This window comes from Peromyscus maniculatus, chromosome 7 (genome assembly GCF_049852395.1).
Source record: "Peromyscus maniculatus bairdii isolate BWxNUB_F1_BW_parent chromosome 7, HU_Pman_BW_mat_3.1, whole genome shotgun sequence".
Taxonomy (NCBI): domain Eukaryota; kingdom Metazoa; phylum Chordata; class Mammalia; order Rodentia; family Cricetidae; genus Peromyscus; species Peromyscus maniculatus.
This window is the reverse complement of record NC_134858.1, coordinates 112,878,095-112,895,907: the sequence shown is the minus strand read 5'-3', so window position 1 is coordinate 112,895,907 and position 17,813 is coordinate 112,878,095.

The following is a 17,813-nucleotide window of genomic DNA, read 5'->3' as shown; positions in this document are numbered from 1 at the left end:
ACCAGAGGGAAGGGGAGATAAGGAGGAATTGAGAGGGGTAAAGGAAGGGGAAGTCATAGTCAGGATATATTCTGTGAGAAAAAAATCTATTTTCAATAAAAGAAAGAAAAAAAAACAAAAATAAAAACCACTGATTGATTGTCAACTTAACAAGACCTAGAATTACCTAAGAGACAAAATTCTAGTAATGTCTTTGAGGGAGTTTCTAGATTGGGTTAAATGAGATGGGAAGAGCCACCCCTAACTTGGGCAGCACCATCTTATGGGCTGAAGTCTCGGATTGAATAAAAAAGAGAAAAGTGAGCTGAGCACTGGCATTCACCGGTGTATGCTTCCGGGTTGCAGATGTAATGTGACCAGACCAGAAACTCCTGCTGTTGGTCCTTGCCTACCGTGACAGACTGTCCCTCACATTGAGGGGTAAACCCGACCTTCCCTAAGTCGCTTTCATCAAATATTCTGTCACAGCGAGGGGAAAATAAGGAATACAGCTTTCTAGCCCCATTTCTTCTCTCAGCTCAAGGATAGCTTCAAAAATCTACCAATCGCAGTGGAGCCTAGAGCCAGTGGAGGAAGCAGGAGCCCTGGGGCTCTCCACCGTCACTGGTCCTTGCCTGTTCTCTCTGGTACAACCATGGAAATTCACCAACAGATTTCTTTGAGACCCAACTCAGAGCTTGCTTGGTGAAAACCATCCTTTTCTTGGAGATGCATGTTTAAAAAAAAAAATCTCAGCAGCCACCGTTTCTCATCACAGCTGCCTGACGCGGTGATAACCAGGGGCAAACAATTGGCAAACCGAAACGGGCTAGGAGACGGCCCGCAGGTTAAGCACTGGCTGGGAATCATGGCAACTGGAGTTTGGGTCCCCAGAACCCATCTAATACCAGCTAGGTAAGGTGGTCAGCTTGTAATTCCAGCCTCGGAAAGTGAAGACCAGGGTTCTCCAGAGCAAGTTGACCAGAAAGACTAGCCACATCCGTGAGCTCTGGGTTTGATTGAGAGAACCTGTCTCAGCAAATGAGGTGGAAAAATGATTAAGAATGGTTCCTGACATCAATCTTGGACTTCCATATATACACACCATACATGTACAAACATCTACACACATACAAAAACGTGCATATGTATACATGCGTATCACATAGACATGAAATATGGAAAAAGGAAAAAATTTAAAGAGAAAAGAATGCATTAGCTTTTTGAAAAGTTCTGATATGCTCCCTGAAATATAGAAGTCCTCCCTTGTGTACAGGACAGGCCACACACCCAGGGTTGCACAGACAAATGGAAAGATCCCGAGTGGCCCCTCGGCCCTCTGGCTGACCTCTAGTCTCTGCTGTGTGATGGAAAGGCTAAGACGAAACTGCCCACCTGAGCATTTACACCTGCCCCAGTGTGCCTGCAGAGCCCACTGCAGAGGCCGGAAGACTGGTTCCTAACACAGAAGGAAGTCATTCCGTAAGCTGGCCAGCCTCTCAGCTGAGACCGTTGTGTGGTGGCTCCAGTACAACCAAGAGAAGACTTTGCCAAATCAGCTCGGGCGCATCTCCAAGTCAAAACTAGCGTCTGGGAGCAGCTCGACAACAGACAGCAAGGGATCCACACCCTGGTGAAGAGGAGTCTGACGTCAGAGGTGTTACACCACCACGTGGGAAACACCCCTCTTGTCAACAGCAACACAGTCTCAAGATCCGCAGAGCAACGAGAAGCAGGAAGTCAGGCATGTTCAGAGTAGTTTTAGCCTATACTAAATTTTGCTTTGTAGTCTGCTCTAGATTTTTTATTGTTTTCTATAGAACATTTTTCCATTTTTGCACCAACTTCTCAGCCTATCTCATGTCGCCCTAGTTTGGGCTGGAGAGATGGCTCAGTGGTTAAGCACACACTGCATCCCAGAGGACCAGAGTTCAGTTCCCAGCACCCACACCGAGCCGCTCACAACTGTCTGAAGTCCAGCTCCATGGGACCCTGGCCTTGGAGGACACCTGAACATGTGTGCCCAAACCCACACATGTTTAAATAAACTTAAAAGGAGAAAGGACACAAGGCATATTCTGCTCTCCACTATTCAAAACTCTTCCTTTTGCAGCATCAAGCATTGTGCCTTTGTATAGTGCTCTGGGATCACTGGAGGACGGCGTAAGGATAGCTAAAAAGGCTTTGAAATCTGAAGGACATTACTCTAAATCCCTCAGCTCCAGACCCAAAGTTCCCTCCCCGCTAGATTTACTTTCTCATTTCAAGGCCTGCCATGCCGCCCAATATAGATCACAGGAAGTCATAAGATCAAATGACAATATACTACAGCTTCATAATAAAAGGTCAGAAGCCAGGACTCCATCCACAGCCACAGCCTGGGTTCTCATCCTCAGAAATGAAAATAGATCTTTCTGGACTTCAAAGTTGTCAAATGAACCCAAATTCTTCCTAGACTTCTGCTTTAAAGACCACCACTAGCAGGGGCAGGGAGATGGCTAGTGGTTAAGGTGCTTTCCACTCACAAGCCTGAGGGCCTGATGTCTGAGCCCCAGCACCCATACTGAATGGGCATGGTGTCTGTAATTACAGCCTCAGAAAGAGACAGGACCCCCAGGGCAAGCTGGCTAGGGAGACTGGCACCTCTGAGAGCTCTGGATTTGATTGAGAGACCCTGCGTCAACGAATAAGGTAAAGAGTGATGATTCTGACATCGACCACGGACACACACACACCTTCACACATGTGCCCTCCCCCACACACATGCACACACACACCTTCACACATGTGCCCTCCCCCACACACATGCACACACACATGGAAAACAGTGGGAAGAGGCAGCCCAGGAATTCAGACTTAGGTGTCATGGCTCCCAACTGTAATCCCAGCCCTTGGGAAAGTAGAAGCAGAAGAATGGCGAATTCAAAGTCACCCTCAGTTTACAAAACCGTTTCATGGTTTACAAAGCAGCTGTTTTCTTGTGTTACACTTTATTTACTGTGCAGTATTGTGGCTTTATTTATAATAAGGGTAAGAATTATGTCGTCCTCATAGCACTCTGCCTCCCACACCTAGAGCAGCGCCTGGCACATGACAGGGGCTCATTAAGTACTTGTGGAATGAATAATTGGTTAAGAGAAAAGACTGCGGTCAGATGTTGGGCTCCATTCACTGGCTTTGTGACCTTAGACAGGTAGCTGGACTCTGTCATCTTAAGCCAGGGTGCTAAGGGTGACATGGTGGTTTTGTTTGACTGTCACAGGCACAAAGCAGCACTGTGGGAATTAGGAAGGCTCACCCACAGGGAGTGTTGGTGCTTGGGGTATGAATCAGTCCTAACCATCACGGTCCACCTCTACACTGCACAGATCCTTCTAAATGTTCCACAGAACACTTCAGTCTCTCAGTACCGACCTGCCTATGCATTCCCCAGAGCTACAAAGGAAGGAATCACCCACTGTCACACAATAGATGGGTGGATGTCCATTCTTCAGAGTGGTCTCAGCCAACTACCTCTTCTCTGCTCAATTGGCCAAGTCTATCTTCTATGTGTCCTGTTGGATGGAACTGCATGGGAGAGCCAGCCCTTCCTCATAGCCTGTCATGTTGAATAGATGTCACCTCCCTGGCCTGTTCCCTTCCCTGGACAAGTGTCCTAAACCTTTTAGCTTGCCTTGTTTCTCTTTATGCAAATTAGTACACTCGCCATCACCAATAACTATCTACTCAGAAAACACTGTTGAAAACTAAGGGCTCCACCTGGGTGTGGTGTCGCACATCTGTAATCCCAGCACTCAGGAGATGGAAGCACAAAGATCAGGAGTTCAAGGCAAGCCTCTGCTACATAGCAAGCTAGAGGCCAGCCTGGACTATGTGAGACCTTACCTCAAAACAACACAATAAAATAAAAATCTCTGTAGCAGATACTAAAAGAAAGCCAGCCACTTCCATCCTTATTATCCTAGCCCTGTTAACGCTACAAAAGCCAAAAGCTGCACATCTCAGCCTCTGCTTTGACGGGGGCAGGTGTGTGCTGGCACGGTTGTGTCCTAAGAAGCAGGAGTGAGAGCTGGTTGCTGTGAGTCCTTCTTTTCTGTTCTTCCTGCCTATGCCACAGAAGAGGCCTAGGCACAGCATCTGTTTGGAGATCATGACAGGCACACTGAGGCTGATGCCAGCAGTGCTAAGGATGACATGGTGGTTCTGTTTGTATTAGGACCACATGGGAACCATGAAACCATATTTGTTTAAGTCAGTATTAACTGGCCTTCTTGGGTTTTGTAACCAAATACATTCCGGTTCCAGCAAAAGCAACTGTTTCTTAAGCCTTCCTTCTTGAAGCTCTTGGCTTTGCCTCTGCCCCGGGCCTCCATCTGTCGATTAGACGGTGTACACTCACATGGCTCAGAGAAGACGTGCGCACTGCACGAACCTACTCTTGTTGGCGCTCTCAGGGATGGCCACACCCTGAGTAGACCCTGGTTTGGATTTGGACATCCTGTCAGCTGCTGTGCCCCTCTCCCAGGCTCTATTATTTTTCCTCACTTCTTGAGGGGAAAAAAAATCTCCTGTAGGGGATAGGACTTCTTTGCGGCTCATGGTCCACAGAGTTCGGTCCATCCTGGTGTGGAAGGCGGAAGGTCCGGGAGCAGGAGTGTGGAGCAGCTGGCTACGCCGAGTCTGCCACCAGGAAGGAGGGAGCCATGAATGCCGGTGCTCAGCTGTCTTCCTCTTTGGTCTCTGTTTCATTCGGTCTCAGACCATAGACCCATGGGATGGCACTGCCCACACTCAGGCTGTCTACTCTCTTAAGCTACTGCTCTCTGGAAAGAGGCCAGCAGACACACTCAACTCAAGAGGACATCTCACTCATGCCCTAGGTGGTTCTTAATGCTGTCAAGTTGATGACCCAAACCAGCTCTGAATGATAAGTTCATGGCAGTCTTTGCCAGGAAGTATTTCTGTTTGGCTTAAGAGTCAATTGGTCAACAAGGTCCTTGGAAGTTTGTATGATCAAGGAGGAGGAGACCGTCAACAACAAAGGATAAAATAATTTAAAAACATGACGAGCCCAGTCCCCTGGCCTCAAGGTGAGGCTACTGGGGCACCACCTGTGGCCAGAGCTGTGCTAACCCTACAGCCTGGCACAGCATCTCTTTCGGTCTTGCTTCCCTCAGCCCCTGCAGACCATACCTTCCCTTCAGTGGTTCTCATGTACCCCAATCTCAGCCCATGCCTGTGGGACCCCAACCTAAGAGCCTCATCTGAAGACCATCTTCACTGGTACTGGAGAAATGGCTCAGTTGGTAAAGTACTTGCCGCAGAAGCATCAAAGACCTAAGTTTGATCCCCAGAACCCACAGACAGAGAGCGCTCCTTTATGATCCCAGCACCAAGGAGGCAGGAACCGGAAGATGCCAGGGCTCTCTCTGCCAGCCACACCAGCTGAACTGGTGAGCCCTGGGTACTAATGAAACTGCCTCAAAATACAGGGCAGATGGTTCCTAAGCCTGACCTCTGGACTCCACATACGTACATGCACATACAACTGGACACACACACACACACACACACACACACACACACACACGCACACACAGAACCTTTCCTAAAAAGAGCAAATATGCCCACGCCAGCAGCCCAGTCTGGACTCTTAAGAGGCTCTAATACTCACACACTCCCACTGGAGGTGCCTTTGTGTCCGGCATTCCCAGGCTGCGTATCAGGTCTGTTGGCCTGGCGCAGTAGCAGCAAACCTCAGAGGCAGGGTTGATTAATCTCTCACCATCAGAGCCGAAGTCATCAGGGGCCTCAGGACACAGCTCAGGGACTTTGAGATCAGGTTCCATTCACTGAGCCAATGCGGGAAGGAAACACTTGTTTGCCTGCTGTATGACGTCCCTTTCGAGCCCCCAAATTTCACTTGTATAGAACTGAACTGTCAAAGCTAAAGAAATGCTATAGAAAACTCCAGACAGTGCGAGTGTGAAGAGAATTCATTGAAACGTTCCTAAGTTTTAATGTTTTAAAAGAAGGCTGCTTTCTGTTATAAATAAATGTCCCATCAAGAGCAAGTAATTGCAGAAAAAATAAAGCTTGGTAAATGATGTGTGACGAGCGCCCCATTTCTTCAAGTGCGCCTGACAGGGGCCATTTCATATAAATTAAGCATAGACATGGCTAGTGTAAATATTGACTTTCAAAATGTCAGTAGCTGACTGACAGGAAGCTGAAAAACAAGGAAGTAAAGCTGTGGGGGAAGGGCACAAGTTAAAGACTATGGTGCAGGACACAAAACAATACTTACTTTTGAGTCAAGAAGAATAGGCCAGAGCACACTGCGTGGGTAACGCCACGGCTCTCCATCCAGGTAGAGAAAACAGGGAAGGAGGGACACAGGCTGAGAAGGAGGGCATTGGCCACAGCTTCCTCAAAGAGTCACTTTGGCCCCAAGGAAAGGGACGTGCCTCGGGAAAAGGGGGCACACATCTGTGACCTTCATGTTCTAGACAGCAAAGACTCACTAACGGGGGTGGGGCTCACATGCACACAGGGATCTGGTCACTGCAGAGAAGAGTAACATCCAGAGGCTGTCGGTGACTTGTCTCGCAAGTGAAAGGACCCGAGGCTGAGCACCCAGAACGCTCATGGGGAAATAAAAGCTGGGCCTGGTGTCCCCTTGCTGAAATCCCAGTCCTAGGAAAGTGGTAACCGGAGTATCCCAGGGCCTTCCTGGTCATCCAGCTCAGACTACTTAGCCAGTGAGAGGCCTTGTCTAAAACCGGCAAACTGGATAGCATTGCCAAGAAAGAACAGCCCTCCTCTGGCCTCTATGCACACACAAGTGCATGCACACCCATATAAATACACATTTACACTGTGTATGGGGGGGGGGAGGCGTGCTATGGGAGACCCTCATCTTTTTTTGTTTGTTTGTTTGTTTTTTGTTTTTTGAGACAGGGTTTCTCCATGTTGTTTTGGTGCCTGTCCTGGATCTCATTCTGTAGACCAGGCTGGCCTCGAACTCACAGAGATCCACCTGGCTCTGCCTCCTGAGTGCTGGGATTAAAGGTGTGTGTCACCACTGCCCGGCAACCCTCATCTTAAAGCTGAAAAATTATGTATTCTGTGATTTTTCTCCCTATATATCTCCAATTTGTAAGATCAAAATAGCTCCTGTGCTAAGGTTCCTCATCCTGTTTCTAGCCAGGATAATATTTTGGATAAAAGTACAGATCCTGAATCAGATTGCCTGGGTCAAATCCAAGTTCTACTACTAATGACTTATTTGAAGTAAGTGATTTAGCCTCTCACAACTGGCTTCCCTCATTCATAAGCGAGAATATTAGTAACAGCCGCCCCAGGAGGGGATGTGGAGGAGTGAAGAAGTCCATATATCAAGTAGTCAGGAGTGAGCTTCGGCTTGTAGAGAATGCACAGGGCCATGTCGGGCTCAGCACCTCAGGAGACGGCATCTTCCAGGAAGTATAGGGCTCACAGCAGCATTAAGGAGCTAGGTTCTGGCCCCGGCTGACACTTTAGGAAAGTAAGACCTTGTCCCCTGGAGCCTTCCATGCCTGAGCCTGGAAGCTGACTGTGTAGGGACACACCCACTACTAACCGGCTAAATGAGGTGGTACACTGTGTCATACAGCCCAGGCCCTCTCTGATGGGATTTCATGAATCTTTTGATGTGGTATCCTTGTTAAATGTCCTCTAAAGGCCCATGCCTTAGTGGCTTGGCCTCCATATTGTGCTAGGAGGTGGTGTGACCTTCAAGAGGCAAAGCCTTTGGAACAACCTAGGTCACTGGGGCATGCCCTTGAAAGGAATTATGGGAGCCAGCATCTACCTTGTTCTCTTTTACAACCTAGCTGTAACTTGGACTCTTGATTATTTCAGGTGTCTGTTAATACAACACAATACTAAGACACATCCCCTTGCTTCTCTGGAGTTACAGATGACACCTACTTCTTGACCAGCCAATGCAGATATATTTAGCCTAAAGGAATCAACAACTTGGAGAATATTTCAAAAAAGCATCATTCTGCAGGATGCAGCTCACATTTATTGGTGTCTCTATTTAGTATCAGGCATGCAGCAAGCTATAAGCATAGAGCTTCATGAATGCAAGCTCATTACATTTCAGATCAACGTCATGATACAATGAGCTCCACTTCTGGGATATTAGGGGAAGGGATAGGAGTTAAGACAAGACCTTGCTCTATTTTATAACCCAGGTAGATCTCTTTTTAAACTGTGTGTGTGTGTGTGTGTGTGTGTGTGTGTGTGTGTGTGTGTGTGTGTGTGTGTATACGTAAAAATGAACACAGTGTTTGTGGAGACCAGAAGAAAGCATTGGATCCCTCGGAGATGTAGTTAAAGGAGGTTGTGAGCTGCCCAATGTAAGTCTAGAAACTGCATTATGGTTCTCTTCTATAGCAGCAAGTGTACTTAACCACCCAGGCATTTCTCTAGTCCCCCAGGGGTTCTTGAACTCATGACCCTCCTGCCTCAGCTTTCTGGGCATTGGGAAAACAGATATATGGTGCCACTACACCTGGCCCATTTAAAAACTTTATGTCACTTCTAACTATAAACATTAACAATGTCTGTGCAAGTCAAACTGGACTTCCGCATTCTTCTGGTTTAAAGTCCAGATTCAAAGGTAGGGATGATCTGGGACTTTAAACACTGAGGAAGAGGACACCCTACCCCGCTTCTGTGGAATTGAGTTCAAATTGTCCAAAGATTTAGATTGTGCAGATCCTATGGTTGAGGTCCAGCCTAGCCAGTTCATAGGGGACAGAGGGAGCACTTTACATTCTTTATTGGAAGAGCACATTTGCTTGGAGTTTTAAATGTGAAGGAAGCTCAGCACACACATGCCATGAGGCTAATGGTTTGTTTGCTCTGAGTTAACCCAAAGAACACAAACCCAAGGGAAATATAAACCTCAGTGACCTTGGTGTTTGCACAACCCCTGCTACCCAGAGGAGGTGGTAGGAAGAAATTCACCAACACCCTGAATCTCAGAGACAAGACTGAACTCTGGAATGAGTGGTGGTCATTGTTCACCACCCCCTGTAATCTACTGGCTGGAAATGAGATGGGAGGCAGCTCCATACCTGCTCTCTTCTCTGTTTGGTGGCTCTCTGAATAAAGCACAGATTTGAGAGTCAAGTCTTTTTTTTTTTCTTATTAAATATTTTTGGTGGGGCTCAATAGATGGTTCAGTACTCAATGGTCAATGATTTAATCAACCACAAGTATACAGTGACCACTCCATAAGGACCAACAAGGATAGAGACTGGAGAGTTTCTGGAAAGTCAAATCCATGAGGCTCGTGAAGGTGATGCGGATCCTCTTTTCAAACCTCACTCCATCCATCCATCCATCGATATCATCTAATAAACTAATAAATATTAGGAGGTATTGCCCTGAGCTCTAGACAATTAATCAAACATAAGGAAGGATTTGTGGGAAACCAGATGTATAGCCAGTCAGTCAGAGGCTGAGACTTGACATTGACATCTAACGGGGACAGTGTGATATAACTGAAGCCACAGTCTACAGGACTGGATGCTGCCATCAGATAAAGAGCAGCATGAGTTTCATTAGTTAGAGGCTCCAGCTGGTCGATGCACTGATTGTTTACATGGCATAAAAAATCACTCACATGGTTACAGAAATCTTTCATGTTGACTGTTGAATGTCATTATAAGGTAAGCTGTGATGATGGACACTACTTGTCTTCAAATGTGGAGCACTGCTGGTCACGAGTTCCAAAATTGAAGGTGTGTAGCTAGAGTTTTCCTGCCTGGACCACAGTCAGGACAAATCTCTCTCACCCACCAGTCCCACAGCCACTCAGACCTAACCAAGTAAACACAGAGACTTATATTGCTTACAAACTGTATGGCTGTGGCAGGCTTCTTGCTAACTGTTCTTATATCTTAAATTAACCCATTTCTATAAATCTATACCTTGCCACATGGCTTGTGGCTTACTGGCATCTTCACATGCAGCTTGTCATGGTGGCAGTTGGCAATGTCTCTGACTCAGCCTTCCTCTTCCCAGAATTCTTCTCCTCCTTGTCCTGCCTATACTTCCTCCTGCCTGACTACTGACCAGTCAGTGTTTTATTTACTAACCATTCAGAGCAACACATTTGCCATACAGAACATCCCACAGCAATAGACAATACTGAGTAAGTTGGGGTCCTTTCTTGGAGTCCTTAGTCTCCTTAGTAAAAGAATTTAATAACAGACTAAAACACAGGTCAAGGACAATTTGACTAGTGTTGAAAAGAAAACCCTGGGGCAAGCAAGTCACAAATCTCAGCAGCTGCCCAGGGAAGAAAAACGGAGAACAAAGTGGGAGGGAAGCCACACTGCCTGGAGCTGGCATGAAGGTCAGCCACATTCAGACAAGAGCCACATCATGGTGAGGGAGAAAGTCCAAAGCACCAGAAAGGTATACTCAGGCTCTGGCTGGCATCTGAAAGAAAAGCCAACAAAACCTCATGGTGGTTTATAGGGGTTGTGCTGAGGGGTAGGAATTTTGGGAAGGAAAAGCACATTATCTCATTAAAGGGATAATTATTCCACCCATCTCTTTAGATGGCTTAAAGTGAACTCACCTTCCTAGGGATTATCTCTTGGCCAAGTGACTGACCTATCTAACTGGATGGACCCTAAAGGGAGGAGATCACCTAGAAGTAGATTCCATTCTTTACTGTAACATTAAATATTTTGAGGGGTAATTTCTGCTTACCATAGCTTCCATAGATTCCTTGTTCTTATACACACATTTTAGAATCATCCTATCAATTACTAAGGAAAAAAACTAATACAACTTTGATTGAGGTTTTGCATTAAAGCCACAGATCAATGAGGTAAGTATTGACATCTTAATGGTATTGAGTCTCCCAGTGCATGAACATAGCAGCTTCTACCACTTCTTGAGGTCACGGTGTACATGTGGAGATCAGCAGACACCTTGCCTTGCTTCCCGCTGTGTAGGTAGGTTCCAGGGATCAAACTCAGGCTTGCTGGCAAGCACATTTACCCTCTGAACCATCTTGCCACTCTCCACTTTATTTTTTGAGATATGGTCTCTCACAGAACCTGGAGCTCATAAAGTGGGCTAGGCTGGCTTGCCAATGAGCTCCAGGGTCCCAACTGTCTCCACCCTCCTAGCAGTAAGGGTACAGATGTGGGTACAGATGTGCACACATGTGGGTCCTAAGGACCTAAACTGAGGTCCTCATGCTTGAGCAGCAGACACTTCACCAACTGAGCACCTCACCCCCGCACCATATTCTAGACACACTTCAGTGAGCAATCTCTCAAGGCGCCAGGAAGCCCCACCCCCACGGAATTCCTGGCTGCTCCTTTGGGTGTCTGGCTTTCCCAGGTAGACACTATAAGCTTCTGGGATCCTGATTGCACTGTGTGTCACCCCATTCAGGGCTCTCTGTGGCAGCTCCACTCCTCTGGCTGACTTCTGCCTGAACCTTCACAGTCCCCCTGAAAGCCATTGTTACTCTCTGTGGCCTGTACATGACTGAAGGTGTGCCACACGGGGACAAGGAGGTCTACTGCTGGCCTAGTCTGAACTGTGCTGAGCCTGCAGGACCCATAGTCAGAGCTACCACAGAATTGTTGTGGGATATTTGTACACTGTATGAAAATGTATTGCTGTGATTGGTGTAATAAAAAGCTGAATGGCCAATAGCTAGGAGGGATGTACAGGTGGGACTTCAGAGCAGAGGGAGAATTCTGGGAAGAAAAAAAGCAGAGTCGTCACCAGCCAGACACACAGGAAGCAGGACATGCAGAAGGAGAGGTAAGGGCCACGAGACATGTGGCAGCAAGTAGATGAATAGAAATGGGTTAAGTTAAAGGAGCTAGTTAGAAACAAGCCTAAGCTAAGGCCGAGCTTTCATCATTAATACTAAGTCCCTGTGTCATTATTTGGGAACTGGCTGGCAGGACAGAAAAAGACCCACTACACAAAATGCCTTACCAGATGGTGTGAGTAGAACCAGACATGGCCTGGGCTAGTTCCAAGCATGTTCCTGACACATGTCTACCCTTTTAGGCTTCTGGGCCTGTGCTGGGAAAGACCGTTTCCTGGGCTTCCAAGGAGTCCCCTGACCTCCTAACTGTCCATTTTAGCAGGTAGCTTTCTTTGGTACAACCTTGATCTCTCCAGCAAGAGGTCACTTCTAGAACATACTATACATTCCCCTCCCTCTCCTTAACCCATTTGTCCCATTTGCCTTCTCTCTATCTGAGTGTGGTAGTTAACATCCACTGTCAGTGTCAATGGCCTTGGAATCTACATGGAAACACACTTCTGGGTGTTTCCAGAAAAGATCAAACAGGGCAGGGAGACCTATCCTGAATGTACTGGCACCATCCCATGGGCTAGGAGCCTAGACTCAATAAAAAGAGAAAATCAAGTTAAGCACCAGCCTGTGTGACAGCTACCTTATACTCCGGATGCCGTGGCTTCCGAGCCATGAAAGACTGTGGCCTCGAATCATGAGCCAAAATAAACCTTCCTTCTCTGAGGTGCTTTTGTCCAGGATTTTGTTCCAGGATCAAGAGCAGCAACTAATCCTCTGAGTCTCACCAAGACTCCCCCTAAAGTCTATCAATATTTGCTGTTCAGAAACTCTCTTTGCCAAATACCTTCCATGATCATTTTCTGATTTAATTGTTTGTAAACCTTAGGGGATGGACACAGTTGAGTTCTCCACAGCAGTGTAAGGATGGCCACTACTCTAATTTCCATAGGACACTCAGTACCCACAGTAATTTCCTAGTGCCCTTATCTTGAGCCCTTACCTCAGTCACCCCCACAGCTCCATTTACTGCAATCTAAAGTTTTCTAGTTTACTCCCTCAAACTCTTCCAACCTCTACCAATTACCCAATTCCAAAGCCATTCCCACACTTTCTGGTAGAGTTATAGCAAGGCTTCCACTCATCAGTATTGATGACCTGTCCTAGTCCAGCTTTCATTGCTATAATAAAATGCCTAAGGCTGGGTATTTTATAAAGAAAATAAGCCAAAGGTTCAAGACTATGTCACCAGCTTGTATGAGGCTCTGTTAAAGACCTCAAAGCAGGAGTCATGACACCGATAAGAAGCACAATGGAAAGACAAGAAGTCAGAGAGTGAGAAAGAGACTGTCATATTCTTTTTATAATAACACACTCTTCGGGGACTAACTGGGGTCCCATGAGTGCTACATCAATCCCTTCCAAGAGCGGTAGCCGCAGAGGCCTAAATATCTCTCCATTTCCTCCCCCTTCTCTTTCTCTTTCACCTTCCTCCTCCCCTCCCCCTCCATCTGTCTGTCTGCTCACCCAAGTAGGCATATATGGAAATGCCACAGGTTGATGTTGAATATCTTCATCAATTTTTCCTCACTTCATTTTTTTGAGACAGGGTCTCTCACTGAACCTAGAGCTTACTGGGCTAGACTGGCCATCAAGCAAAGCCACAGAATCCACCTATCTCCACACACCCAGTACTGTGGTTATAGACGGGTGGCAACATGCCTGGCTTTTCATGGGTGCTGGTGCTCTGAACTCAGGTCCTTGCTCTTGCGTAGTAACTGTATTTTCACCCACAGAGTCATCTCCAGTGCTACCTCTCCACATCTTAATGAGTCAACCAATGACAAACCATGGCCACTCTAGGGACCAGCCCCATCACAGACATTTTTTGTGGACACACCTACGTCATGAGAAAATGACAGCATACACCAAAGCAGATCTCTGTGCATTAACATGGAAGGATTCAACAAAACGAAGACAAATATGGACTGTTTAATCATAGTTTTGCTTTTGAAAAGTAAAGTCTGTATGATTTTTGTGGTTTTTTTCTAAATACTATAATTACACAGTCATCAAAACAAAAAGAAAATTAGGTGCTCTGCGGCCTGCTCTACTTTCTACATCGGATTGTTGTGACTCCGAATTGAACGTTTTTCTCACAAGGGTGACAATGGTGCAAAGAAAAAAGAAAAAAAAACACGTTTTTTTCTCTTCTGGAGACTGGGGGTGGGGGTACCCCAGTTGGGAGAGTGCTAGTTTAGCATGAAGCCCAGTATTGTATAAGACTGACCGTGGCACTGCCCACCTGTAATCCTGCACACAGCAGGTGGAGGCAGGAGCATCAGAAGATCAAGGTCATCCTTGGCTACATATGGAGTTCCAGATCAGCTCCAGCTACATGAGACCCGACTGGGGGTGGGACGTCTACGTTGTCAGTTATAAGGGTTCTCCCGTGGGTTGTTGCTAATGTTATCTAAAACTGTAATGATATTTGTAACTTCTGACCAAATTCCACATCTGGCCATTAATCCTAAGGAAATTTCACCACATAAAGTAAGGATCTATGCGCAAAGACCCCCTGTCCTGCCGCAGTGAGTATATTTAGCAACCCGAAGCAAGTGGAGTAAAATATTCAAATCCCTTCTTTTTTGTAACACCTCTGTCTTTCATTTGGTATTTGAAGCAGATCCTATGGCCTTTTCAGCCACTGAAAAGTATTAAAACTAAATAACAGTCGCATTTGGAGGTATTAAAATGTTCAATAACATCTGAATCAAAACTTTAATCTCATTTAATTTAAAACTCTTGGTCTGATCTGGGCTCAGACACTGCAATGAAGACTGGGAAGCAAAATTGGGGAGAAGGAGGCGGGAGACAATGCCATCTTTTCTTAACTCCCTTGTTGCCTCCCACCCCACCCCACCCCTACTCCACTCAGATTGGGGCCAGGAAAAGAAGGTAAAATTCTTCCTTGACTGAAGTCAGTCTTGGCTCCATGCTTTCTGTGTGGGCAGATACTCCTTGCCCCTTTGGGAGGGGCTTCCCCAGTTGAAGCCTACCCCTTGTCCATTGTTCTAGTCAACCACAGACTCTTGCTTCTTACTCTGCTCATGGTACAAGCAAAGTTTGGAGGGACAGTGTACTAATTCGCTTCCCAGGACTGTGGCGGAATATGTGAGATATACCTATTAGAAGGAGTGAATGCTGGCCTGTGCTCATGACTTAAGGGCTCCAGCCCATGGTCACTTGGTCCTGTTGTCTGGTCCTGTGGTGGCACAGTAGATCATGGCAGAAGCATGTGGCAAGGCAGTCTGCTCATCTCTTGATGGCCAAGAAGCAAAGAGGAAGAAAGCAGCAGCTGGGGTCTTAACATCCATTTCAAGGATGTCCTCCTTAGCTTTCCATCACTGGGATAGAATCCTAGCCAAAAGCACCTCGGAAGGAAAGGGTTGATTTTAACATACAGTTAGAGTTCATCAGGAGGGAGACCAGGGCAAGAACTTGGAGGTGGGAACTAAAGACGCGGCCATGGAGGAGAAATGCTGCTTACTGACTTGATCTCTGTGGCTCGCTCAGCCTGCTTTCTTATACAGCCAGTACCACCCCCACCCCCTCAGGGGTGGCACCACTCACAGTGGACTGGAACCTTCTACTTCAATGAGCCATTAAGAAAATTCCTTACAGGCATGTCTCTAGACCAGTCAGATCTGGGGGTTCTTCAGTTAAAGGTTCCTTCTTCCCATGTGGCCTTAGGTTTCTGTCAAGTTGACAGATCAAGCTGACTATGACAAAAGTTATGCCTTGGACTAGCTTTCTACTAGGCTCCAGATTCTAAAGCCTCCACTCCCTGGAAATAGTACCTATGGGCCTTTTGGGGAACAGTCAAGGTCTCAGCTACACCAAACAGAGTTTAAATTTAAATTCAGCACAATCCTAAGTCTTGCATGAAAGACTTTCCTTCCACCACAACTGAAAATGCCCCAGCTCAGCTGCCACCCTGTCAATGCTCCGGGAACCAGCTCCTCGGCTTTAGCTATTTCTAGACATGAACCAGTCCCTTGTGGAGTACACTTGTGGCCCCCAACAAAATGTTGTTCTCTGTGGTTCCACATGACAGCTCCCTGGCTTGGTTCAAGATGGGGTGTGGGAAATTCTGTGCTTCTACAGTTCTCTACAAAGATTTTTTTTTTTTTTTTTTACTAGTAAAATATCTGTGATGGTTGGTCTCAGCTGTCAACTTGATGAGATTCAGAATCACTTCTGGTGAGACAGGCCTCTGGGCACGCTTCTGAGGAATTTATATTGATTATGTTAATTGAGAACAGAAGACATGGCCCACTGTGGGCAGCCTCATTCCCTAGGCTGGTATCCTGGAACTACTGAAAAGGAAAGAGCTAGGTGAACACAAGCATTCATGGCTCTCTGCTTCTTGACTGTGGATACAATGAACCAACTGCCTCAGGCTCCTGCCCCTGTGACTTCCCTGCCCTGATGGTCGCTAACCTCCCACTGTGATCCAAGATGAACTCTTTCTCCCTTAAGTTGCTTTTATCAGAGTATTTTATCATAGCAACAGGCAGAGTAAGAAAATATCCTACTCCCTTATGCTATATTAATACCTAAAATACAGGTGACTGGCAAGCTATATGAGGCAGAATTGTGGGGGTGCTTTTTTGGTAAGAAGGGTGTTTTGTTTTATCTTTTTTCCATTTTCCTGTGTGTGTGCATATGGAGGCCAAGGTTGATATCAGGAATCAATCATTCTTCCACTCACTGAGGCAGGCCTCTTAGTCCTATTGAGAGCTCACTGATAGGGCTAGTTTCACTTGCCACCTTGCTGGGAGAATACCTTGTCTCCACCTCCTGGGGCTTAAATTATAGGTAGATTGCCACACACACACCTGGCATCTTAGGTCGGTTCTGGAGCTCCATTGAGCCATCTCCCCAGATCTTATTTTATTTTTTGAAACAGAGTCTCACTATGTAGCCCAGGCTGGCCTTATTCAGCTCAAAATCCTCGTGTCTTGGCCTCCTAAGTTCTGAGGTTATAGCTACACCGCTGGACCAGCTTTCTAGACTGCTTTATGAAATGCTGTTTACACAGAGGCCAGTGGTGGTTCAACATCTCTCTATAGATGCAGGAGTACTTAACACTCCACTCCCGGCTGTAGCTCTATGACAAGAAAACAACATAACGACAATGAAAATTGAGTCCAGTAAGCTTCAAAAAGCTTTCACAGTTTTCTTAATACTACAGTAAAAAAAAACACAGGTCTTAGCAGAAAAAGAAAAAAAAAACCACCAATCTTTGAAGTTCTAACTATGTGAAGCTGTTCATGCAAGATGCCTATTACAGTTTGTGCTATGGTAGACTGCTTAATCAAATCAAAATACAAATGTTCAACCACCTAGAGAATACAATGGCATGGAAATAACTCATTCATAAAAATCTAATTTTTACATTCACGCCACTTACAAAATATGACCCTAGGAATTGTGACCGTGTCCTTTCAATTTGTACAAATGTATTATGACATCAACAGCAGCTCCTAAAGAATTTTGAATGTCTTGAGGGGAATAGCAAAGGCCTCCTTGCCCTGACTCCAGTCTCCAGAGGGCACTGTCTTCAAGACTGATTCAGCCCTAAAAGACTCACTCTTTGGCAGTTAGGGTGACTTCCAGCTCTCAATTAAGACTCACAAGGACATTGCCCTGATGGACAGATGTTCCTCAGAGCCGATGAGGCATGAAAGGGCAGACAAACTCACCATGGAAAGTATAATTGGGGGTTGGGGAGATGGCTCAGTTGGTAAGGGCATTCTGTACAAGCATTTGAGGGCTGACCCATGTGAAAAACCCAGTCCCCAGACACATGTAAAAAAATCTAGATGTGATATAGCATGCTTGCAATCCCAGTGCTGAGGAGGCAGAACAGGGGTGTCCCTGAGGCTCATTGGCCAGCCAGTCTAGCCAAATCAAT